The 26,949-nt window shown below is 48.3% G+C and overlaps 1 protein-coding gene across 3 annotated transcripts in view; it reads right to left on the reverse strand.

Moving 5' to 3' along the window:
- The window catches only part of LOC147034406 (protein eva-1 homolog A-like), a 49,378-nt gene extending 25,366 nt beyond the window's left edge, over nt 1–24,012 (reverse strand). Inside the window, exon 1 of one of the 3 annotated variants that reach the window (XM_085882540.1) lies at nt 23,931–24,012. The gene's annotated coding sequence lies outside the window, so the exon portion shown is untranslated. Of the gene's footprint in view, nt 1–1,475; nt 1,713–1,772; nt 1,931–23,930 lie in introns of those variants that run through there. The other 2 variants (XM_085882529.1, XM_085882548.1) reach the window with 2 other exon arrangements.
- Nucleotides 24,013–26,949: the final 2,937 nt, after the last annotated feature.

Below are 26,949 nucleotides of genomic sequence, written 5' to 3' on the forward strand. Positions count from 1 at the left end.
TTCCACCAACGAAGCACGATATTCCACCAACGAAGCACGATATTCCACCAACGAAGCACGATATTCCACCAACGGAGCACGATATTCCACCAAACGCAGCACGATATTCCACCAACGGAGCACGATATTCCACCAAACGCAGCACGATATTCCACCAACGCAGCACGATATTCCACCAACGCAGCACGATATTCCACCAACAGCAGCACGATATTCCACCAACGCAGCACGATATTCCACCAACGTAGCACGATATTCCACTAACGGCAGCACCATCACACACTCACGCAGCACCACACACTAACACAGCACCATCACGCACTAACACAGCACCATCACACACTGACAGCACGATATTCCACTTACACAGCACGATATTCCACCAACGCAGCACGATATTCCACCAATGTAGCACCATCACACACTTACGCAGCACCACCACACACTAACACAGCATGATATTCCACCAATGCAGCACCATCACACACTTACGCAGCACCACCACACACTAACACAGCACGATATTCCACCAACGCAGCACGATCACACACTTACGCAGCACCACCACACACTAACACAGCACCACCACACACTGACACAGCACCATCACACGCTAACACGGCACGATATTCCACTAACACGGCACGATATTCCACTAACACGGCAGCACAATCACACACTTCCGCAGCACCACCACACACTAACACAGCACCACCACACACTAACACAGCACCATCACACACTAACACATCACCATCACGCACTAACACAGCACCACCACACACTAACACAGCATCACCACGCACTAACACAGCACCATCACGCACTAACACATCACCATCACGCACTAACACAGCACCATCACGCACTAACACAGCACCACCACGCACTAACACATCACCATCACGCACTAACACAGCACCATCACGCACTAACACAGCACCACCACACACTAACACAGCACCACCACACACTAACACAGTACCATCACACACTCACACAGCACCACCACACACTCACACAGCACCATCACACACTCACACCCCACCTCCACCCACTAACCCAGCACCAGCACGCACTAACACAGCACAATCACACACTGACACAGCACCATCACACACTAACACAGCATCACCACGCACTAACACAGCATCACCAGGCACTAACACAGCACCATCACGCACTAACACATCACCATCACGCACTAACACAGCACCATCACAGCACCACCACACACTAACACAGCACGACCACACACTAACACAGCACCACCACACACTAACACAGCACCACCACACACTCACACAGCACCACCACACACTAACACAGTACCATCACGCACTAACACAGCACCATCACGCACTACCACAGCACCATCACGCACTAACACAGTACCATCAGGCACTACCACAGCACCATCACACACTAACGGCAGAAGATTAAATACATAACACGTGAAGACGTTTCAAGTGTACCTGACCACACGACAGTGGACTCAATGGTCACTCACAAGGAGCAGCGACGTGAGTTACACGAACTGTTCTCGACAACGCGCGTCTTTTTGCACTCAAAGTGAAACTGTACAAAACTTTCCCGTTTCACTGTCCTGTCCTGTTCTGTTCTGTTCTGTTTTGTTTTGTCCTCTCATTTAGATATCAGGACAGACGAGATCACATTGAAAGGGATCCCGTCCCATCCCGTTTAAACGCTCTATTTGTGAGTTGCAACGACGGACAAACAACGAAACGCACAACGCACATCTCATCACAAACCTGTCACAGCTGTGTCTTGGGCAATGAGATCGAGAAACAGCCACAGAGGTCCGGCCTCGCCGTTAGGAGGGAGAGAGAGATGAGAGGGGAGGCTCGTGATCGGAGGGAGGAGCGAGGAATCTGGGGGAAGAGAGAGGGGAGGAGCGAGGGATCTGGGGAGAGAGGGGAGGGGCGAGGGATCTGGGGGGAGAAGGGAGGAGCGAGGGATCTGGGGAGTGAGGGGAGGAGCGAGGGATCTGGGGCGTGAGGGGAGGAGCGAGGAATCTTGGGGGGAGAGGGGAGGAGCGAGGGATCTGAGGGGAGAGGGGAGGAGCGAGGGATCTGGGGGGAGGGGAGGAGCGACGGATCTCGGGGAGGGGAGAGGAGCCACGGATCTGGGGGAGGGGAGAGGGGAGGAGCGAGGGATCTGGGGGAGAGGGGAGGAGCGAGGGATCTTGGGGGAGAGGGGAGGAGCGAGGGATCTGGGGGGAGAGGGGAGGAGCGAGGGATCTGGGGGGTGAGGGGAGGAGCGACGGATCTGGGGGGGGAGAGGGGAGGAGCCACGGATCTGGAGGGGAGTAGTGAGGGATCTGGGGGGGGAGGAGCAAGGGGTTCGCGAAGGACGAGGAACGTGCGTTCAACGGAGGGGTGGAGCAGGATTAGTGGTGAAAGGAACATTCGTAGCAAATCGTGATGGAGCTCACGAGAAATATTGTAAAGTTACAGACGAGTTTTAATATATCCAGTTCAAGGAACTATAAACGTAGTAACCGTTAGTTCGTCTTAATCATAATGTTCTAAAAAAAAAAAAAAGTCACGTTTATTCACGAAACCTTAAACCTCCGGATCTGCCGGGAACTCGAGTCCTTGGGGTGTCTTCCGTTAGCAAGCAGCTTGCTGTCGCTTCCCAAGCCAGTCGTTCCGTATCACTCACTTTGCAAGCCGCTCGCTCAGTGGCTCGGCAAAGTGGAGCAAGCGATTAAGAGAGAGTGATTCGTTCCGTTAACAAAAATGTCCGCCGAAGTCTGATTCAAACCGATACTACAACCAATGAGATGTTGAGAGGCATACTCCTGTTATGTATACTCGTAATATTATTAAAGAGGGCATTTCTTATTTTAATTTTTACTCGACTTTTTATCCTAACTTTTGAAGATCTGCAAACATGCAATCCCCCCCTCCTCAACATGCACAATGGTAGGGTCCATCGATAAGATTGGTCGGAGGCTCCTCCTCCTGACCCCCCATGTTTTATCTTTCTTTGCCTCTTCCTTGGAGTCTGTGACAGTGTCACTCCTGTGAACACAATCAGTTCGTTTTGGGGTGGGGGCTTGTTTCAAGATGATGCAATAAAACTGAAAACGACGGCCTGAGCAGCATTTGTTCGAGTGTCACGATAGCACTATCTGTTTCCATGGAGACCGCCATGTTGTAAGCGGCGCCGAGCACTCCGTTCCGTTGCTTCAGCGCTTTGGATCAAGCAAGCTGCTTGCTAACGGAACACACACCAGCTCTTGATCGCTTTCGCCTTTTCACAAGCGGCTTGCAAAGCTTTTCATACGGAACAGATGGCTTGGCAAGCGATAGCAAGGTGCAAGTGATGCTTCATGAAGGGTGGATATACTGTTGAACTATTGACGAAATGTCTCTTAATCCAAGTGTGGAGTTGGATGTGAGCGACGGATCTGGTGAATGAACAACTGTTCACATACTCTTTGGTAGTAGGGTGGACAAACATCATCTGAAATCCAATATGATGAGCATGGAGCCAATTCATGATCTTGCAAAATTTCAGAAAGACTTTCACCTGAAATTGACAGCCAAGATAACAAAGGCAGTACTGTGTTAACACCAACATATTTTGACCAGATGAAGGTGTCAAAAGCCACAAGGGTATTGAATGATGATGTAAGTTGTGGACTGCCGGAGTTGGTCAACAAAGGACGAAGTGATGAATTACAAGGACTGCCTTGAAAGTCTTTTCTCTGTAGTACCACTCAGGAAACCTGTTCCATTTCCTCTCAAGTTCGAGGACCGCTTGAAAAATGATCAGCAGCGTCCAGTTCCTTACCCTTCCACGCTCCGGAAACTATCAGCAGGATGATGGGGGGTTCCTCACAGATTTTTGACATCAACCAGTGAGAGTTCCATCTGACACACAAGTTGGCATCATGCACTTATCTGATAAACAGAACGTGTAGGATTTGCTTATCGCCAGAAATACATTCCACAATTTGGTGGGGGTACTGTGTGCACAGTGTCAAGAAAAAGAGATACATGTGACAGGTGCATGAAGGAGGTGACAGCTGGACCCCATGATGAATGTAGCTCACCAGGCAGCGGGACTTATTCTCCTTACAGAAAGGATGCCTTGTTAAAGTTTCAAACAAAGTGTACAACATGCTACTCCAAGTTGAACCGATGTTTCGTCATGCAGAGAGGAGCCTTTAAAGGGTAATTCCAAAGGGTAATTCTAAAGGGTGATGCTAAAGGGTAATTGTAAAGGGTAATTCTGAAGGTTAATTCTAAAGGGTAATTCTAAAGGGTGATGCTAAAGGGTAATTGTAAAGGGTGATGTGAAAGGGTAATTGTAAAGGGTAATTCTAAAGGGTAATTGTAAAGGGTAATTGCAAAGGGTAATTCTAAAGGGTAATTGTAAAGGGTGATGCTAAAGGGTAATTGTAAAGGGTAATTGTAAGGGGTAATTGTAAAGGGTAATTCTAAAGGGTAATTCTAAAGGGTGATGTTAAAGGGTAATTGTAAAGGGTAATTCTGAAGGTTAATTCTAAAGGGTGATTCTAAAGGGTAATTGTAAGGGGTAATTCTAAAGTGTAATTCTAAAGGGTTATTCTAGAGGGTTATTCTAATGGGTTCTAAATGGTTATTCAAAAGGGTTATTCTAAAGGGTGATTCCAAAGAGTAATTCCAAACGGTAATTGTAAAGGGTAATTCTGAAGGTTAATTCTATAGGGTGATTGTAAAGGGTAATTCCAAAGAGTAATTCTAAATGGGTATTCTAAAGGGTAATTCTGAAGGTTAATTCTAAAGGGTGATTCTAAAGGGAAATTGTAAAGGGTAATTCTCAAGGGTTACTCTAAAGGGTGATTCTAAAGGGTTTATCTCCACGGATTATGTCTTGCACGTTAAAACTGCATTATCCACCCAGAACAACGATCCATCTGCCACCCAGACAATTGTTTCTGCTTCTGCCAAGAAGAAAAAGAAATGAACTGAAGGACTTTTTATTTCCTTGTCGATTAAATGGATGAATTCAAATGAAATGTTCAATCAATAAAATAATCTCAAACAAATGAGGAATTCAACAAGCATTTATAGTAAAATGACAAAGAGCAGATGCTTATCACGATGCCCTACTTAACAATTAAACACGAGATATGAGTACCCATCAGACCATTCAAGGGGAAAAAGAAATCCGATCTCGGCTTACCAAGGCAGAAGTCGTCGTGCTTTTATTAAAAATAACCCAAAATGTGTGAGCGTGGTTTAGTCTACCACTTCAAATGAGCTCTCCACAGCTTGGCTCGTTTCTGATGTTAGCGCTTTGCCTCGCCGTGCACCCACCGGCAAACAGGCTCGAACACCAATCGATGTCACGTCATCATTCCCAGGAACCAGGAATGGCAAGAACCAGGAACCCCAAGAACTAGGAATACCAAGAACCAGGAACACCAAGAAACAGGTACGCCAAGAACCAGTCGGACTGAGCAGAACCAGCAGGAACAGTCCAACTGTCACCAACCGCCGTTGCTGCTGTCACTAACCATCAGGAGCTGTCACCAACCGTCATCAGGATCTCTCACCAACTGTCATCAGGGCAGTCCTGCCATCCTTTCATATGCGACCAGTGTGGAGGGAGCCTCAAGCAAGACTTCAGCTAAATCCAGCTTGCTTATTGGCGCATTCCTGCACCAGACCTCCAACCATCCATTCTCACGGTCATTCTCTCCTGACCTTCAAACGAGATGCAACTACCAAATAACACAGGCCTGGCTCATGACGCCACGTTTGGGGTGATGGACGAACGCCAGAAAGGGCCACTTGACGGAACAACCGAGCGGAAACATGAAACGCTCACAAAACGTTAACGGGCAATCATCACTTCTTTGTTTAGCCCGATATGAAGAAGAGCCAGTTTGCATCCATAGAGCTGCTGAACAGGGTGTCGATCGCTGATGGAAAAAGGTGGGTGCCTGAGGTAAACGATCTGAGACCACAGCCATGTTTGATTGTCAGAACAAACGGTTCAGGAAAAGCTTGCAGTGTGATCAATGACTCAAATGTCCTGTAAGTCCAATGTGAAAATGATAACCAAAATAAAATGTGTAAATATATCGTGTATTTTAAAACCAATGTGTCTTGATGGAAAGGGAATAGAAGGAGTCTCCCTTGGGCTAATGGCTGTCTTATCGTGTGCACGAACAGTGAATATCGCTCATGCAGAAATGAAAACTGATGTAAAATCATACGTCATGAACGTGTCAGAAAGAGGAAAAGGTTATTCCATAAGAAAGGAAGGGAACCTGTTCTCTACCCTTCTCCAACACATCAAAGAGTCAGAATCCCACCAGACAAGGGGATGGGTCTATTCTGAATATGCATTTATGGAAATAACTGTCTGAGGACCTGGATGATGTGTGCATGACTCGGATCAGATTCTGAAATCCACAACAATATTGAGATGTATCAGTAGTTTATGATAATGCATGCGTACATGGGTGCACCGGGGCGTGGTGAAGCAGTCATGTGACCCGTTCAGGTTCCAATGCTGTGCAGTGTTGCGTTGTGCCTGTGTCCAAATTAAACCTGTTGTTCCCACTTCAGAGCCTTCGTCCCTGTCCAATGAGTATGTTACAAATATGTATGTATGTATGTATATATATATATATATATATATATATATATATATATATATATATATATATATATATATATATATATATATATTGGTGCGAATTCGCGCCCGCCGGCATGGGAACGGCCACGTGACTCGAATCGCGGCACGTCGCCCACCGGACGGACAATTCTGTCGTGACCCTCTCGGACTAACGCCGGGAGCGAGTCACGGGTGGGCCTTTCGGCCTCACCACGATCGTGCCAATCGGCCACCCGCGTGGGATAGGGTTGTTCGCCAAACTCGACCTACCTAAGTACCCACGCGGAGGGTAGACCGGGCGATCGCACCTCACCGCAGGTCGACCCCGGACACGGGCCGCTTAAGCGACCCGTTCCGTACTATCGGGATAACCGAGCGGTGTTATCATCGGCCTCGACGGTTACGATTAATTTTGGGGCGTATTAAGCCCACTACCAACCCTTTACGTGAAGCAAGATGGAGATTCAATTAAAGAAAAGACGAAGCGAAACGGGAAAACAGTTCAACATAATGCACATTTATTCCGCGGTACACGGAGAGCACACATATACAATTAAAACAATTATGCACAAAAAGCAAATGTAACAAAAGAAACAATGACGCAGAGATACTACCGAATACGCGAGCACACGGCAACACTTAAACAGTTTTACTTTACAGACGGCGCCAACAACACATTTACTCAAAAGCAAAAGAAAAGGCCACCCTCAAAGGCAAGGGGGCAGACGGGGCCTGTGGGCCAATATTTGCGCGGGACCTGAAAGAGCGGTCAGGTCCGCAAGACCGGGTGGGTCCTACCCGTGTCTTTGTGATGAGCCGCAAATGTGGCAGCGCGGCGGTGCTCCGACTTCGTGCTCCTTCGCGGGTTTCATTGGCACTGCTTGGAGTGGGGTGGGAACGGGGCCCCCTTTTCGCACTATCTCAGCGCGGAGGAAAAAGGGGGGGGGATTGTTGATGCTCTGGGGAAAGAGTATAGCTGGCTTGCTTGGGTCCCGTGACGAGCGATTCCACCGCGACCTCGTCGCCGACCGCCGTCTTCCTTGCCTCAGACCCGAGCTCCTCGGTCTCTTCCCCCAATTCTCCTCAGCCGACTGCCGAAAACCACCGGGACGCCCTCGCCTCCCGACTCCACTCCGCGCTCCAAACTGCCTCTGCCCAAAACTCTCTCCGCTCTTCTGCCACTCTCCGCTCTTCCAAGGCCGACTCTGCCCAAACCGACTCTGCTCTTCCAAGGCCGACTCTGCCTTTCTGCCACTCTCCGCTCTTCCAAAACCGACTCTCTCTTTCTGCCACTCTCCGCTCTTCCAAGGCCGACTCTGCCCAAACCGACTCTGCCCAGATTCGCCTTGTGCTCGGCACTTTATAGGCCAGCAGGGGAACCCATATGAAAATTTCTGGATCAGAACGAGCTCGGGGACGGAGCCACGCTCGCCCATTGGACGGAGAAAAAGGGGCGTGAATCTCCCCTGATCCTAGAATTTGCATATCTCGATTCCGCACAGACGCGCCTGGGGGCGAGGCCAAACCGCCCCGCGCTTGCTGATTGGACGGATCAGAAGTGGGCGTGTAGCATTCCTGATCCGAATTCTCCTCGGCAAGGCCGCATTTTTCACTCGCGGCTCGGCACGTACCTTGTACGAGCCCAGGACAGCCCGACGCTCGGTGCTCACAGGTGGTGCGGGAATGGCCGCAGAAGGAGAGAGGTGAAGGTGGTGGAGGGTTTATGGTGGTGGTTTATGGCCATGGTGCCGTTCGGAATGGCGGTGATGCGATGTTTGCGGGAGCGTGTTGTGAAGGTAAAGATCGTGGCTGTTGGCGTTGTTGTTGTTGTTGTGAAGCGACGTTGTGGTTAGTGGTTGTGGTGTGATGGCGGTTGAGACGTGGTTGGTTCAAAATAAAGATAGAACAGAAAAACGGCCATCTCCAAGCGTCGCAGCCCGAATGAATCACATTTATTCCCTCTAAACAACGGGTTTGGGGCTAACTACACTTGTACTTACAGAGATATCTCACCTACGGGACCTGAATGGTGGTTTGCGAATTTCCACAACCGCAACAATATATATATATATATATATATATATATATATATATATATATATATATATATATATATATATATATATATTGTTATACATTTCCTGTCCGGCGGCGTGCGAACGACCACGTATAACCAATAGCGGTCGCTTCGCCCACCGAACGGACAATCCAGTCGCGGCTTTCCGGATCAACGCCGGAAACCAGCCACGGGTGTGTTTGTGACCACACCACAACGTTGTCCGCACTCTACCCACACGCTACAGGGTCCGATCGCCAAATCTTCGATTAACCTAATTATTCGCGCGGGTTGGTTACCAAGAGATTGTACCTCAACGGGACCGCTTTGGAAACGAGCCGCTTAAGCAGCTCGCTTCTTTTTGGGATAACCGAGCGGGGTATTATCGCGCAGTCCCATTGAACCCGATGACTTTACCGGCGATTTAAAAACCAACTATATTCCGAGTGCAAGATGGCAGCTCAATTAAGGGAAGAGGACGCAATGAACAGGTTTACATTCACACAAGGACATTCATTATAATTAAGCACGTATGCAATTAAACAAGGCAAAACACATATGCAATTATACAAGCAACAAAAGCACGACAAAAGAACTACGACAGTCTATATGAAATGCAATGCAAACATTTACAGCACACAAAGCACTTAACAATTTCCTACTTATTAGACAGGCCCACGGACACACGTACGCACACACACACACCCAAGAAATGGTGGCTGAGGCCTTTAATAACGAGCTCCAGTTCGGAAGACAGGTGAGCTGAAACGCAGAGACAATCTCGAACCTCTCCACCTCGTGTGGTCTTCAAGTTGCTCGGACCCGGGCTCCAACGAGAGCGAGCTGGACCCAATCGCCGTGAGCCGCGATCCTTCCCGAGCTCCCGCGAATCCTCCCGCACTTCTCAACACGTGCTGGTGAAACAAGGTGCCGATCCTTCCCGTCGATGCGTCGCTTCCCCGAGGATCCACTTCCAAGAAGAGGTCGATGAGTCGCACCAAGCCGGGAACCAAAATGGAGAACAAAGAAGAAGAAGAAGAAGCCACCACTCGCAGCTTGAGCCGAGCAACCAGCTCAATTCTCTTCCAAACAAAGCAGCTCGAAGGAAAAAAGCTCTCCCGAGCCAAACAGAAGGGGAAGGCCCACTGAACCACCAAAGCAAAAAGCCTCCAAAAAGCCTCCTCCCGAGCCAGGCCGCAGCCGAAGCTCACTGAGCCAGCCAAAGCAAAAAGCTTCCGAAGGCCTCAACCCTAACCCAAGCCAAACAGGACATGAAGGTCTGCTGAGTGACTACTCTCTGCCGAAGCAAAAAGTTTACTACTCCAAATTTTCGCACGAACAAAGAAAAGACCTCCTCTCATCCTTCTCCCGCCCTTCCCCCGCTCCCGGCGTGACCCGTGACTCATGCCCTCGTGCTCCATCCGCCGCTCAACCACGGGTGAGAGGGAGTTGTTGACATCATGAGTCACGGGACGGCAGGGTTCTTCTTCCTCTTCGCAAGAGAGGGGATGGACGTCTTCATTGTTTCGTTCCTTAACTATTAAATTGATCCGCAGCGCATCTAATCGATTTTTGAACATTTAAACAATGGAAGGTGAGCTATCTAGGGAACAAGCACTTATCGACATAGCTGACTAAAGGAACCTGAATGTTGTGTGCAATCGAATTCCCAAATTCGTAACACTACCCCCTCCCCTTTTTACAGACTCGTCCCGAGTCGTCAAAATTTCCTGTGACCAGCATGTGTAAGTTTTCCCCCAGTACGTTCTACCTTCGGATCCCTGAGTGCGACATTTCTTTGTACGTGTCCCAAAAATAAATAACCTAATGCGCTGCTTAACTACCTAAACACACTCACAGACTCATTCGGACAACTTAACTAAAATTGCCGGCGCAAAAACAAACAGGCAGGTGAGGTTCCACATATTTACAATTTTCATTTGACTTATCCATTACTTGTGATCTGTGAAAGGGGAAAGGCAATAGTCATTTCAAAGTTCATTGATGCAGGGGAATGGATGGAGATGGTCGCAAAACACAAATTAGCATGATGGATGCACGGGCTGCCTGCAGGGCAGTTCTTGCAAAACTGGATGGTCCTAGCGCACATGGTGATGGATGGACACAGGGGCAAACGCAAACAAGGGCTAGCAGGCATGGGGTCATGGCAGAGGCAGGCAAACGAGGCATGGCAAGGCAAGTCCATGCAGAACAGGCGGCTGTAGCACAACAGGCCGGCAATGAAGCTGGCCAGCCTCTGGTGTGGTTCCATTAGGTCTGGAGGGAGTGCGGTGGTGCTGGCCGCTCTGAAGGCGGGCTCGGAACTAGCCTACTGTCTCCCCCCACTCTATCGCCTTTGCCTGTCTCTGTCCATACCCACTCCCTTAATTTGCCACACAACACAACAAAATTTATCCCCTCTTTATTTTTATTATTTTTATTTCCCTTTTATAATTGGCTTCCTAACCCCCTTTATAGCTTGCCTGTCATGTCCACCGAGCCTACTCCCAACCCCTAAAATCCTTTTTAGAGGGGAATAGGGAGAAACTGGTGTCCTGTCTCGAGGCCCAACAAAGCCTCAGAATGGCCTCCTCAGAGTTCAGCGATCTACCAAGGTGAGTCCAGCGGCCTACAACGAGCGAAGGGATGGATGGTGCGAAGGGGTACATCTCCTATATACCCTAACATTCATTAACCTGAAACTACCCCGGGACTTTCCAAAAACGCCTCACACTTTAAAACTATCGGTTCTAAAAACCATGATTCCCGTCGCCTGTGTTGGTGTCCATTATAACTTTGGGCCTTGCCCTCAAATTTTCATTCGTGCCCTCACACAATTTCCTGTCTGGGCAGCGTGGCTCAACTGGCAGGAACTCCCCCTCTGCCGAACTCTAACCATGGCACCACCAGGCCCGCAGGCTGTCTCCGAGCCTAGCTGCTCCCTATAAACGTGGGGGGTTGCCCTCTCTGGCATTGCCCCCCTCCGATGCATATGTGGCGTGTTGATGCCCCCGGTCCCTTTCCGAGGGTCGCCCGTGCCCACTACACTGCCCCCGTGGCATTCTGGCGCTACGGGTCCCGTTTCCGACGGGTCGCCCGTGCCCACTACACTATCCCGGCCCCTCTTGGACCCTTGGCCTACTCTGGCCGACTAGTCCGGTGCCCAGGTGCCCATTAAACAAAACTCACCTTTCCACAGCCATGCTCCCAGCCGGTCCATGAACTCCTGCACCCCTCCAAATGGGTTTCGTGCCTTCTCTCGACACCAACAAAATGACCTCCTGTTAGTAAATTTGAATAACCCTCGAACTAACATTAAACTGACGCCGGGGTCACTTGGGTGGGAATCACTCCTCCCCCCAATCAGTCATCGCACCATGCATACTACATTCGCTCCACTCACACATTTGGGCCTACTGTCCCACACTCATTCCTCACACACTTTCCATTTCACAACTCACACCAACACTCTATACTGCCATCCTTCTAACTAAACCCCTGACTAACTCGTGCTCCCTCGTCATCCCTTAAAACGCATGCACGTTCCATTTACTCTACGAAGCTAAGCTCCGTCTCCACTTCACATTTCCAGTCTGTCCATGTCTCCAAAAATCCAACAATTCCCATTTCCTAAATCTAAACTGAAATCCCTCCACCTAATCCATTCCACGGGTTCCATGAGGAACAACTCATGTCCCCATGAAGCCGGTCTAACTAACTCTAACCCATACCCCTAACTAGTACTTCCTGTGCTCCCTAAGCAAGGGGGGTCTTCCACCCCCTGCCTGGGGCTCGTGTCCACTCGAAGTGGCGAGGCTTGCTTTTTTTTTTCTTTTTTTTTTACCTGCGCACATCAGTGCGGCAATTCGCAACCTGCGCTCTTTCCCCGTAACGTCATGGCAGCTGTTCTCGTTTCTCGTCCCCTTGGACGGTAACATCCGGCAGGGATTCCCTTCTGCCGCATTTCAACCATGCAGCCACGACGTCACTGCGCATCCCAAAGCAAGCCCCGCGTTCGAGGGGTTCCCCACGCGAGCACATGTGCTCTGCCCGTCCGTAACCCGCGCCGCGGAATCCCCGATGACGTCACTCGCACCGCGAACCTGCACGATTTCTCGCACAAGCCGGGGTACGCATAACGCATCGGGGGAGCCGCTTCGCACGCTCTGCGAACAGAATGTGCAGTGCAGGCCACATGGAGCTTTACACACACGCTCGCTTGGAGAACCCGTCCGATCCGAATTCACATTTCCAGCCTAACTTCTGTCCATCCCGCGGGATCGGCTTGTATCCGCCGCGGACGTTTCCGGACTGAATTTCACTCGCACAGACGCGCACGTGGCGGCCTTGTGCCTAGCACAGCACGGACCCCGTGCTCGCTGCTGTGCCAATCCGGCACGGTCCTCAAAACAGCTACGGCCGCTACCCGGCTTTTGTCCCTCATCTGTTGCAGTCGTCGTCGCCATTCAACACGCACACTCCTGCGTACCACGACGCTCACACACCTCACCATAAGACTAGGACATGCGGTTGCGGTCTCCCGCATGCTAACCGCCATCTCCTTCTCATACCGCCACACCTCACACACGCGGTCTCTCTCACACACGCGGTCTCTCTCACACATCGCCTTTCACTCACACACACCTTACTACGCACACACACACGGTTCCTGTCACGTGCTGTGTTTCATCCACACACGGTGTTTCATCCACACACGGTGTTTCAAGCACACACGGTGCTTCATACACACACGGTGCTTCATCCACACACGGTGTTTCATACACACACGGTGTTTCATACACACACGGTGTTTCATCCGCACACGGTGTTTCATCCGCACACGGTGTTTCATCCGCACACGGTGTTTCATACACACACGGTGTTTCATACACACACGGTGTTTCATACACACACGGTGTTTCATACACACACGGTGTTTCATCCACTCACGGTGCTTCATCCACACGCGGTGTTTCATCCACTCGCGGTGCTTCATCCACACGCCGTGCTTCATCCACACGCGGTGTTTCATCCACTCGCGGTGCTTCATCCACACGCCGTGCTTCATCCACACGCGGTGTTTCATCCACACACGGTGCTTCAACCACACATGGTGCTTCATCCACACGCGGTGCTTCATCCACACGCGGTGCTTCATCCACACACGGTGTTTCATCCACACACGGAGCTTCATCCACACACGGTGCTTCATCCACACACGGTGTTTCATCCACACACGGTGTTTCATCCACACACGGTGTTTCATCCACACACGGTGTTTCATCCACACACGGTGTTTCATCCACACACGGTGTTTCATACACACACGGTGTTTCATACACACACGGTGTTTCATCCACACACGGTGTTTCATTCACTCACGGTGCTTCATCCACACGCCGTGCTTCATCCACACGCGGTGTTTCATCCACTCGCGGTGCTTCATCCACACGCCGTGCTTCATCCACACGCGGTGTTTCATCCACTCGCGGTGCTTCATCCACACGCCGTGCTTCATCCACATGCGGTGTTTCATCCACACGCCGTGCTTCATCCACACGCGGTGTTTCATCCACACACGGTGCTTCATCCACACACGGTGCTTCATCCACACACGGTGCTTCATCCACACCATGCATGCTGGAAAGCACGCATTTCGGCACACTCTCAAACACACATTTCGACACCACACACACCGGAACAACCACGCTGGGAATTAGCACCACCACAAGGGGTCCAGTGCTTTCCATAACCCCCAAGCTCAGCGTGCACCCGTTTGCCTCACTCATCCGCTCCACCTCACAAAGCTCGACCGGACCCACCTGGTCGTGATCTGCTTCAAGGGAACACATTCCCTCCCCTCATTCCTGAAGGAGGCTATCCAGCTGCTTGCACCGGGTCACGACACCTTCCCCGAGCTCCCCCTCATGGTCCCTCGCTGTGTGTGTGTGTGTGTGTGTGTGTGTGTGTGTGTGTGTGTGTGTGTGTGTGTGTGTGTGTGTGTGTGTGTGTGTGTGTGTGTGTGTGTGTGTGTTCGTTTTTAGTTTCTTCCACCCCGTCCAATTCATCCTCTATCTCCCGTGTCTCTGTTTCCGTGACTATTTGTGTTTCCGTCACCTTGTTCGTTTCCTTCGTCTCCACTATTATTTCTGCCGTCGTCACCTCGTGTCTCGTCTTGCACGTTTCGGTCTCCCATTTTAATTTTTCCCTCTCCATCACCGTCACTCTCTCTGCCGTTACGAGTCTCGTCCAACATGTCTCCCGTATTATTTTATCCTCCACCGTGGGGCCGACACAGTCCACACTCCCCCTCAGCTCGCTCGCTCCAGCACGTGGCGTCGCCATTTTGAGCTCCACTGCCCGCGTTTCGCTCCTCGCAAGTGCCATGATTGTCTTTTTCCCAGCCTGGAGATCCAGCCCCATGCGCTGCATTTCACCCAGCATTTCTTTAATTTTGTTTTTCATCTCTTCCTTCATGCCATCCATTTTGCTTTGTATATTTGTCTCCATTTTTCCCATCAACGCCTCGAGCATGTCTCTTACGTCAAATAACCACGTGGCAGTCGGTTCGCCATTATCGGGCGCGGATCTGCCCAGGACTGAGGAGGGATTTTGACGGAGGGAGGGAGGGGGGTGTCATACACTGCGGCCCCCGCCGCTGTGCCCATTGCAGACTCTGCATTTGTTTGTGGGGGGTGTTCAACCTGCATAATGGGCATGTTCTGCATGGTCATTTCGCCCTGAGCCATGATTTCTAACATTTCTAAATTCATTACCCCCTGCTCCCGTTCGCCTTGAACTGCCATCTTGCGTATCGGAAATAATTTAAACTCGGAATTTAATTTAACCGGAGGATCGCCTCGCACACCTTTTTTTTTTTTGTATACCTTGGTCGAGGCTCGTATGAGAGCTAACACACAACTCACAGCAAGGAGGCATGAGACAAGAGGGGCGGGAGTGCAAGGGACAAAACAGTGGGGAACAGACACATTAGGTGAACTGTGGAAGGGAGAGGGATGGGGATGGGACGGGGAACATGGCGAAGAGAAGATGGACATTTCAGGGACTTTCAGGAAGGAAAGCAGGAGAAATGAAGGAAGAGGGCTTGGGTGGATTATCGGGGGTAGAAAAGATCGAGGATTTGGATGGGGGAAGATAAGAGGTGGTGGTGAACAGCTGTTTTGAAAGCCTGGAGGGAAGAATGGGAAAGAATAGAGTGAGGAAGTTTATTCCAAAGGCGAGAAAAAAGAGGAATGAAAGAGTGAAGATGAGCAGTGATTCGTGATTTTGGTAGTTTTACCAGAAGGGGGTTGTTGGCGGACCTTGAGCACCCTGTGGAAATGTGGTGGGGACAAATCGCAGAGAGAGCAGGAGGGGCAAGGCTGGAGAGGAGTCGGTAGAAGACAGAAAGACCACCGACCAACCTGCGGTGATTGAGTGAGAGGCCCAAAGACTCAGCTTCATTGCGGGAGATGCCGATGATCTTAAATGCCCTGGTTTCGACAGCGTGAAGCCGAGAAAGGTGGGAGGCAGGAGCACCAGCCCAGAGGGGAGAGCAGTACTCCATCAGGCTACGGACAAAAGCTTTGTAAGTGGTCAGGAGCTCAAGAGGGCCGAGGAAGGACTTAGCACGACGGAGGATTCCCAGTCGGCGACTGGCTTTTGAGGCGAGGTTGGAAATGTGACTTTCCCAGGAAAGGTCATGGCAGATAGTGAGACCTAGAAGCTTGAAAGAAAAGACTTCTTCCAGAGGATTGTTGAGAAAGTGGATGGGGGGTTTTGTAAACGGTCCTTTCGAAGAGACATGGTGAGAGTGTGAGATTTGTCTGGATTGAAAGACATGTTCCACGTGTTGGACCAGTTTGTGATTTTATCCAGATCTGCAGTGAGTGAAGAAGCTGCTGCTTGCCGGTCTGAGGGATGACAGATGGTACGGCAGAGGGTGGAGTCGTCGGCAAAGAGAAATAGAGGATTTTCCAGAGGGTCCGAGAGATCATTGATGAAAACCAGAAAAAGAACAGGGCCCAGAACGCTACCTTGAGGAACTCCAGCCTGCACAGGAAGAGGGGATGAAAGAACTCCATTTAGGGCCACACATTGACTGCGACAGGAGAGGAAGTCTGCGAGCCATGAGTGGAGATGGCCTTGAATACCATGGGAAGAGAGTTTGGTGAGTAGGGCAGGGTGCCAGACTGTGTCAAAAGCACGTGATATGTCCAGGGATACGGCTCGGATTTCCTGTCTGGCATTGAGGACCTCCATCCATTGATGGGAGAGCAGAAGCAGCATATCCAGGGTAGAGTGACCTGGTCTGAAACCAAATTGATGATTGGAAATCAAGCCATTGGAGAAGAGGAAGGATTTCATATCTGAGGCGATGATGGATTCCATCACCTTGCTGATGATTGGGAGAAGGCTGATTGGTCTGTAGTTATAGTGATCTGTTTTTGCACCTTTTTTATGCAGGGCAGTGATGTTAGCAGATTTCCAAGCAGATGGCAGATGACCTTGGGCAAATGAGAGGGTGAATAGAACAGAGAGAGGGTGAGCAAGAGCAGAAGAGCAGGCTTTGAGGACACGTGGGCTGATGCCGTCTGGACCGGTTGCAGAATCTGACTCGAGGTTTGAAAGCAAGCTCTCCACCTTGTCAGGAGAAAAGGATACAGAGTCCAGGGACAGTTGGGTGCGACTGGGTAAAGTGGGTAGAGATAGTGATGGGTTTAGGACACAAGATTTAGCTGCAAACACCGAGTTTAGACATTCAGCTTTATCACGTGTGGAATCAGCAGTGTGGCCATTTGAGGTAAGAGAGGGGATGGAGGGGGAACATACACCTGAAACAGATTTGATTAAACGCCACCAGGATTTTGAGGAGGGAGAGAGGTTTGAGAGTTCAGACTTGAGATGAGAAAGATGTTGTTTTCTGGCTCTCCTGAGGGTAGATACACACTTGTTCCGAGCTTTGTGGAAAGAACTGAGATTGCCCTCAGTTGGGTTTGCTTTCCATGAGGCAAAGGCAAGTTGTTTCAGGACAACTGCCTCGCCACAAGCTTCAGTAAACCAAGGGCGGGAGGAAGGGTAAGACAACTGAACACGAGAGGGGATAAATCTGTGCATGAGGGAGAGCAAGTTTCTTTGAAAGAATTCCCAGGATGAGTTGATGTTTGAGAAAGTAGTGATAGGAGACCAGTCTGTCAGTTTGATGGCTGCTCGGAGACCCTGCCAGTCGGCTTGAGTGAAATGCCAGACTCGACGGCGGTGAGGTGGTTCTCTGATAACAGCCAGAGAGATGTCCACTTTGACAAGGACGTGGTCAGAAGAACCAATTGGAGCGAAGGAAGAGCAGCAGATATTGTCAGGGAAATTTGTCAAAATCAGATCCAGAAGAGATGGAGTACCATTGGTTGAGATCCGGGTCGGGAAGTTGACCGATTGAGTCAGTCCCGATGAGTCGCAGAAAGCTTTTGCTGAGGTGCCATGGCAGGTGAGAGAGGTACCCACACCGAGCCAACTGGCGTGATGACAATTGAAGTCACCACATAAGAGGAAGAGAGAGTTTGGATGAGAAGATAGAAGATGGTCCATGTTTTCGGATAGTGAGGTGTAGATGGAGTCATCACTGTTCGGTGGACGGTACAGTACACATATAAACATGAGGTGGGAGTGGAGGGGAAGCCGAAGCCAGAGGTATTCCTGGGGGTGTGGGGGAGTGAGAGCAGTGCATGGAGAGTGAGGAATAGAGTCTTTGATGAAGAGAGCAACACCTCCACCAGGACGAGGCTCAGGTCTGTCATACCGTAAGAGGGAGTAGCCAGGGAGAGATACTTGGGAGTCAGACACGTCTTGGGAGAGGAAAGTTTCTGTTAGGCAGATAATGTCTGGTTTGTCAGTGGCAACCTGTATGGAAAGATCTGAAAGGTTTGAGCGAAGGCCCCGGATATTTGAGGTCCACACTTTTAATGAAGAGGAAGGGGAGGAGGCTTTGGGTGCAGGAGGTGGAGGGGAGGGGGAGGGTAGGACAAGGGATGAGGGGGGCAGGTAAGGAGGGTTGCTGAAGGAGTGTGGGGTATTGCAGAACAGCGAGGGGAGGGGGCCGAATGAGGAGGAGAAAAGGCTCTGTGGTGCTGGGGGAGAGGGGGGACAAGAGACAAGGAAGAAGGCAGTGAGGATTTGAGGAGGTGGAGTGAAGAGATGGAGGTGAGAGGGCAGTGGAGGGAGGCAGGTTGGTGAATGAGAGGGGGCGCAACTTTGAGAAGGAAGAGTGAGGGGGATGAAAGCTGGGAGAAAGGTGAGGGGGGATTTTTGAGAGAGGTGAGAGGGAGGCTTGGAGGGAGAAGAGTGGGATGGTTGCTTTGAGAGTGAGAGTGAGGGGTGAGGGGGGTGAGTTGGCACTGAAGTTGGAAAAAAAGAATGTTTGATGGAAAGCGAGCATCCATGGCAAACTGTGGTTTTTAAAAGTTTTAGGTCAGAGATGCGATTTAACACAATTCTTGATGGATGCAATGAAGGCGAATTCAGAGCATGGAGAGAAGAAGCGCTGTAATAGTTGGATTTTTTAGGCAAGGAATGAAGGAGAGGTCGAAATGAGAGCAGTCTGTTAAAATAGCAGAAGAGTAGTGCATTGTAAAACAGTAAAGAGTACCACATGTGTGAGAGAGGAAGATGAAGCATTATAAGATCGTTTTTGTTGTTAAAAATAATGTATGAGAGAGTTCAACAGATTAGGACATGGAAGTGTAAAAAAAAAAAAAATTGAGGAAGAAGACGAGGAGGAGGTTAAGAGGAAGAAGAAGAAGCAGAATCGGGAGAAGGTGAGCGTGTTGTTGTTGTTGGGTATATATATATATATCTCTAACATCCATCTCCAACAAAGAAAAGATCGCCTCTTATCCTTCTCCCGCCCTTCCCCCGCTCCTGGCGTGACTCATGACCCATGCCCTCGTGCTCCATCCCCCGCTCAACCATGGGTGGGAGGGAGTTGTTGACATCATGAGTCACGGGACGGCAGGGTTCTTCTTCCTCTTCGCAGAAGAGAGGGGAGGGACGTCTCCATCGTTTCGTTCCTTAACTATTAAATTGATCCGTAGCGCATCTAATTGATTTCTGAACATTTAAACAATGGAAGGTGAGCTATCTAGGGAACAAGCACTTATCGATATCGCTGACTAAAGGAACCTGAATGTTGTGTGCAATCAAATTCCCAAATTCGTAACTATATATATATATATATATATATATATATATATATATATATATATATATATATATATATATATATATATATATATATATATATATATATATATATATATATATATATATACAGGTCTGGAAAAACATGAGACCAGTCCAAATTTTTTTTAAATCAGCATCTCTACATGTATGGCAGCCATTCCATTCCAGTGTCTGTTGAATTCCAACACAGGCACACCTCATTCTACTTCGTGAGGTACTGATTAGGTGATCACCTGATCCGAATCTTATTTAACAAGGAAGAGTATAAAAACCACTGCTGTGGTCATCACTATCCTCTTGCAATCGGACCAGCTGGATGGCAAACACAGTGCTAGTAGTACCTCAAAAGTAATTGGAATCAAAAAATAACCTATTGACTATGCCAAAAGAGTTGAAAGGAAAAGTTTTGAGTGAGGAAAACAAGGGTTCAATTCTGGCTTTACTAGCAGAGGGATACAGTGAGCGTCATGTTGCTTCCATCCTTAAAATTTCAAAGACGGCGGGCGGTTCATAAGAGCAAGGTCAACCAGCAGACATTGGGGACAACAAAGCTCCAGACTGGCAGAGGGTGAAAACGACTTTCCACTGACTGGGATGACCGCCAACTCATTCGAATGTCACTCAACAACCGTAGGATGACATCAAGTGACCTACAAAATGAATGGCAAACGGCAGCTGGGGTGAAGTGCACGGCGAGGACGGTTCAAAACAGGCTCCTCGAGGCAGGGCTGAAGTTGTGCAAAGATAAAAAAAGCCCTTCATCAATGAGAAGCAAAGAAGAGCCAGGCTGAGGTTTGCAAAAGACCATAAGGATTGGATCGTAGAGGACTGGGGTAAGGCCATCTTCTCTGATGAGTCCAATTTTCAGCTTTGCCCAACACCTGGTCGTCTAATGGTTAGACGGAGACCTGGAGAGGTCTACAAGCCACAGTGTCTCGCACCCACTGTGAAATTTGGTGGAGGATCGGTGATGATCTGGGGGTGCTTCAGCAAGGCTGGAATCGGGCAGATTTGTCTTTGTGAAGGACTCATGAATCAAGCCACGTACAAGGTTGTCCTAGAAGAACACTTGCTTCCTTCTGCTCTGACAATGTTCCCCAACTCTGAGGATTGGTTTTCCAGCAGGACAATGCTCCATGCCACACAGCCAGGTCAATCAAGGTGTGGATGGAGGACCATTACATCAAGACCCTGTCATGCCCAGCCCAATCTCCAGACCTGAACCCCATTGAAAACGTCTGGAATGTGATCAAGAGGAAGATGGATGGTCACAAGCCATCAAAAAAGCCAAGCTGCTTGAATTTTTGTTCCAGGAGTGGCATAAAGTCACCCAACAGCAATGTGAAAGACTGGTGGAGAGCATGCCAAGACGCATGAAAGCTTTGATTGAAAATCAGTGTGATTCCACAAAATATTGATTTCTGAACTCTTCCTAAGTTAAAACATTAGTATTGTGTTGTTTAAAAATGAATATGAACTTGTTTTGTTTGCATTATTTGAGGTCTGAAAACACTGACTCTTTGTTGTTATTTTGACCAGTTATCATTTTCTGAAAATAAATGCTCTAAATGACAATATTTTTATTCGGAATTTGGGAGAAATGTTGTCAGTAGTTTATAGAATAAAACGAAAATGTTCATTTTACTCAAACACATACCTATAAATAGTAAAATCAGAAAAACTGATAATTTTGCAGTGGTCTCTTAATTTTTTCCAGAGCTGAATATATATATATATATATATATATATATATATATATATATATATATATATATATATATATATATATATATATATATATATATATATATATATATATATATATATATATATATATATATATACATTGTTGCGATTCTAAAAAACAGCATGCCTCCAAGGCAATGGCACCCAACATACAGTGATCCCCAGGCAGTTATTTCATTAGTCTTTGTGCAGTTAGTCCTCCACTCATGTCCAGTGGGTTAGTCTATCTGACAAAGTGCGTTGCGTGGGTCTTGTAGTTAGGTCTAGTAACTATCTCATATTCTGATTCCTACCCTAACCCTGTCCTTTTAGCCATGGTACAAAACAAGCAAGCACGCACACACGCCATTCAATATGCGATTGATAATAAGCACACCACGATGCCTCCCATGGTTCGAAACGACAACCCCACTACACACGATACCACTGACGCATCGCATGCCATTATTTCATTCAAATATGTGCGCCAATCCCCAACCGGCACTTCACCTTACTTCACACCTCACTCACCAAACCTGACCACTGCAACCACAAATGCCTCGCGCACATGGGAAAAATATTCCCACACACCATCGTACCATTTCATCACTACAATTAGCCACTATATATGGAGGAGTACTGCATGACTCGGGCTTTCCTTGGGACTGCGCGATGCTTGGCCAAGCGACATATGTTAATGGCTCGAACGCATGTCACCGTGGACATTCCGGGTGAGCACGTGGAATTGATATGAACCTCATCCAGTCGCCAGACCACGGAAAGACAGGGGCAACGAGTTGCAAGAAGGGCGATCCAGGAGTTTGGCATGAGGCCCGAGTGTGCATTTTGGCTCAGGAGAGGGGACCCATGAGTGGCGGGGAAAGTCCGTTGCTATTCGACATTCAGACTGCACTCGGAGCATGTTCAGGGCCGGGGTGCTGGCTCAGGGAGCATACCCGATGTTGAGTCAGCAGCTTCGACCCGTGCCGAAGCGGATGGGCAACTGAGACAGTTTCCGTTCCCAGAGCCTGGCAGGGCGTGGCTAGGGCCACGGTGGCCGGCCCAACAGAGGAGCAGGATTGGGGTCACAGCACGTCGCTTTGGGTCATCACCCCACCCTTCGCCCAGGCCTTATAAAAGGGGGAGCGCGGAGCTGTTAGCTCTCTTCGTTGCGTCTTCTTCGCTGCCTCCCCTTCGCTGGCTCTCCGCTCACTGTCTTGCTATTGGTGTGTGATTGGCAGGACATGCTTCTTCTTGAGAGCCTGATCCAGGGCGACTGCCGAGACTCCCTGCTGTGCTGTTATCGTTCCGCCACGCCCATGCAGCCAGACGGACCAGTGTGTAGCGCATGTACGAGGTGGGAACTCTCAGGCAGAGCATCCCACGGGGGTACACGTTACAGACAGACCTTTACACGGCTAGGTTAGGGATATTTCGCCTCGCGCATCTATTCTCCTCTCTATACCCACCTCTCTATCCCGTCTTCTTTGGACGCACAAAGAGCATCATTACTGACTCGCAATCCCATTTTCCTCTGGCACAACACTGCACCTCCCACATTGCAACACCACACCTCCCACTCCCACACATTAGACACCACCAGTATTCCTCCCACCTACCTCTCCCTAAGCGTTTTGGGTTGCGTTGCTCTGCCGATCGCACCAGGTATTGAGTCGTTTATCCTCAACTACTCTCTTTCTCTCTGGGCTACATCTAATCTTCCTCGGGTGTGTGTGTGTGTGTGTGTGTGTGTGTGTGTGTGTGTGTGTGTGTGTGTGTGTGTGTGTGTGTGTGTGTGTGTGTGTGTGTGTGCGTGGGTGCGTGCGTGCGTCCATTTCGGGCCTTACACCTTGTATAACAAAACTTTTGTGTTGATCTACTTCTGGAACTGTAGGCTGACAGGATGACATTGAGCTGAGGTGACGACGGCAGCTGTTCTTCAGGGTCTCTGCCAACTTTCTCAAAGATAATTTTTGCGGTCGTTTTTGGCGCATTTTTACTATTATTTTGTTATCTCTGTGTGTTTCTATTTCGGTCTTGTGTTAAAACTCGTGTTCATTGTGGAGTTTTCATCGTATTTTGATATCAGGCTTCCTTGAGGCCTACCCTTCTTCCTGTTTGTGTGCGCAATCATGTTTATTGTATTTTGTCCTTATTGCGATCAGTTTTTCATTTTTTCCACTTTTCCCTCCACCCTCCTATCCCTCTTAACTATTCCCTCTATTTCATGTCTTAAAAAAATTTTTTTTAAACAAAAAATACCTTTTACCTCACATCATACCCCATGTAACCACGTGACTCTGCATCAACTCTTCTTCTTTCTTCTTCCTTCTTCTTCTTCTTCCTCTTCCGCTGATCGACCATCGACGACTTTTGCCAACCCACATTCACAATAACACCTTCACGATTTTTTTTTTCTTCAACCTTTCCTTTTCATAATCTTACGTAATTTTTCAAAAAAAAATAAAAATAAAAATAAAAAAAACGGTCTCTTAAAATGTGACAACTTTCATTCATTCAATAATTCAATAAAATGAAATTCAATAAAATGTGACCTCTTTCACATGTGTGGTTCTCGGTATTGTATCAAAATTCACTTTGTATCAACAAAATATTGCATCAAATTTCACTCTTCTTCTTCAAAAGACTGTTTTCAATTCAATATTTCCTTCATCCCTTGTCTAAAAAGTCCCACTGTTACAACGTTTCTTTTCTCCATTCTCTTAATTCTCCTTTATTGTATCCCTGACGTAATGTCTTTAATCACATGTCTGACTTAATAAAACAAGGACAAATGTGTCCACGAGCAGCGTCCTAAAGATTTTGTCGGCTAAAAAAAAAATTATTTTTATTAAAAAAAAAAAAAAAAACAACAGCAACAACTTCCGATATTTCGTCACGTGCCTTGATTAAGCCAATAGCGAAACGCGTCATAATGTATTTACGAAATAAATAATGTATTTACGAAATTACAATACGATAAATGGAATAATCTTTAAATAGTAACGTGAACTTTTCGAAACTTTAAAGCAAATGTCCGAATATATTTAAAAGTTCATGATAGACGCTCTCAAAAGGCACCCTCAATACGAGGATGTGTACATGTGCTCAGTATTTAAGGAGATCCGGATCTTGTATATACAAGAGTCGAGTCCTCGAGATTAAGATTTTGGAAGAAGAAGAAGAAGAAGAAGAAGAAGAAGAAGAAGAAGAAGAAGAAGAAGAAGAAGAAGAAGAAGAAGAAGAAGAAGAAGAAGAAGAAGAAGAAGAAGAAGAAGAAGAAGAAGAAGAAGAAGAAGAACGCCGAGCTCTCTATGAGCAGCCTTCGCTACGCAAGAGGCTGATAAAATTTTTAACTCCCAGTTTGAAATGGATGTTCGTGTTCCATCAATCGTCCTTTTTTTCCCAACTTTTCAGTGCCAATTTACCCCTCCTACTTAAATCTACCTCCTCTTAACCCCTCACCTGTTATCCCCGCTCCTTACCCCTCCCATCTTGCTCCTCATCCTTACCTCCAATTTTGGCACCTCTTCACTGTCTTCTGTTTCAGTATCAGCTCCTCCTCTGTTGTCTCAAAGTGTGTGGTATTGTTGTTGCGAATCTGGAAACCATGAGCACACAACATTCAGGTTCCGAGAGCTCAGTGATTTCGGTAAGTATGTGTTTTATAGATAGCTTCCTTCCCCTTGTCTAATGGGTGAATAAATGTAAATGCGCTGTGAAGTTATTTTAATAGTCAGGTTTTCTTTTCTTTTATTCACACCACCAACAACTACAACCACGCCAGCATCGTTTCACCTTCACCTCGCTCTGCCCGATGTCATTATCCCCACACCACCGACCACGAATGTGGGCGGGAGTTCGCTTGGGACTCCGCCCAGAAAAAGAGGAGTGGGCCTCCTTGGCCAATCACGGACTTCACCACCTCAGATCGAGAACGGAGAGGGCGGAGACGTCCCCCCCCCCCCTGAAACAAGGTGACTCGAGGGTGAACGAAACAGGGTGAACACTCGGCAGAGTGCAAAACCTCCGCCGCCAATACTGCTGGGTCACTTAAGTGAACCTGATATCCTATTCATTGTAGGTAAAAACGGATCAGACTCTACTCAACCACGATTGAATAAACTAAACTAGATCGACGCACATATAGAAATGCCAAAAAAAAAAAATCGAAATTTTTTTTGAAAAAAAAGTTGCAAAATTTGTTTTTTTTTTCTCTCTAACAATTTTTTTTTGGGGGGGGTTGGAAATCACTTAAAACATGTAGAAATGCAAAAAAAAAATGCAAATATTTTTCAAATAAAATCGAAATTTTTTTGAAAAAAGGGGGGTTTTTTTGGACCAAGTCCAAAATTTAACGGTATGATCCTTGGACCATACCTAATCCCCCCACCAAGTTTCATCAAAATCCGTCCAGGAGTTTTGCCGTAATACTGTTCACAAACAAACAAACAGACAGGGGTGAAAACAGTAACCTCCGTCCATCTTCGATGGCGGAGGTTAATAAGTACGCGGGTGCTCATCTTGATGAGGTACATCACTGCTCGTGGACATCACATCTCGGGGGAAAACGAAAAAGGAGCAACGAATGCTTGCGTCAGTGGGCTCGAAGCGCGTCCAGTCTGTCGAGTGCGTGACCAGTCTGTCGAGTGTGCGTCCAGTCTGTCGAGTGCGTGACCAGTCTGTCGAGTGCGCGTCCAGTCTGTCGAGTGCGTGACCAGTCTGTCGAGTGTGCATCTCTGGCCGGGTCCGGCGCTGACTGCATCGCACAGATCGGAGGCGCCTCGCCGGTGCCTGGTTCTGCGGACCGCTTCGCGACGCTGGTCTGGGTCACTCGTCAGCTCGAAGACCACATGAGGTGGACAGGTCCGAGGCAGGTCCTAATCAAGACCATTGGTCCGATTCTTTGGGTGTGTGTCCGTGGGCCCATCTGATAAGTAGTGAAATGTATAAGTGTTTTTGACTGTATTTACGTGCTTAATAATAATAGTCAGTTTAAATCTGCTCTTCTGTGTTCCCTCGTCCCCCATTATTGCATTATTATAAATAAACCCCAATTGTTAAATGTTTTCAGCTCGTCCGTGTCAATTCTTTCATTGACTGAGCGTGTCACGTGCCGGGGAGAATTAGCAAGGCCGTTGTGCCGCCGTAAGGGGACATTTTTGACCGACGGTTCTCGCCGATTAAACCGCTCGGAATCGCACACGGAACGAGCACGCTAAGCGGCTCGTTTCTGCTCGAGTTCCGTCGAGGGTGTGAGGGCTCGTTAGATCGCCACGTGGTCTCTC

Source organism: Eptatretus burgeri, chromosome 1 (genome assembly GCF_056783735.1).
Source record: "Eptatretus burgeri isolate ZD-2024b chromosome 1, Ebu_testis_v1, whole genome shotgun sequence".
Classification (NCBI taxonomy): Eukaryota; Metazoa; Chordata; class Myxini; order Myxiniformes; family Myxinidae; genus Eptatretus; species Eptatretus burgeri.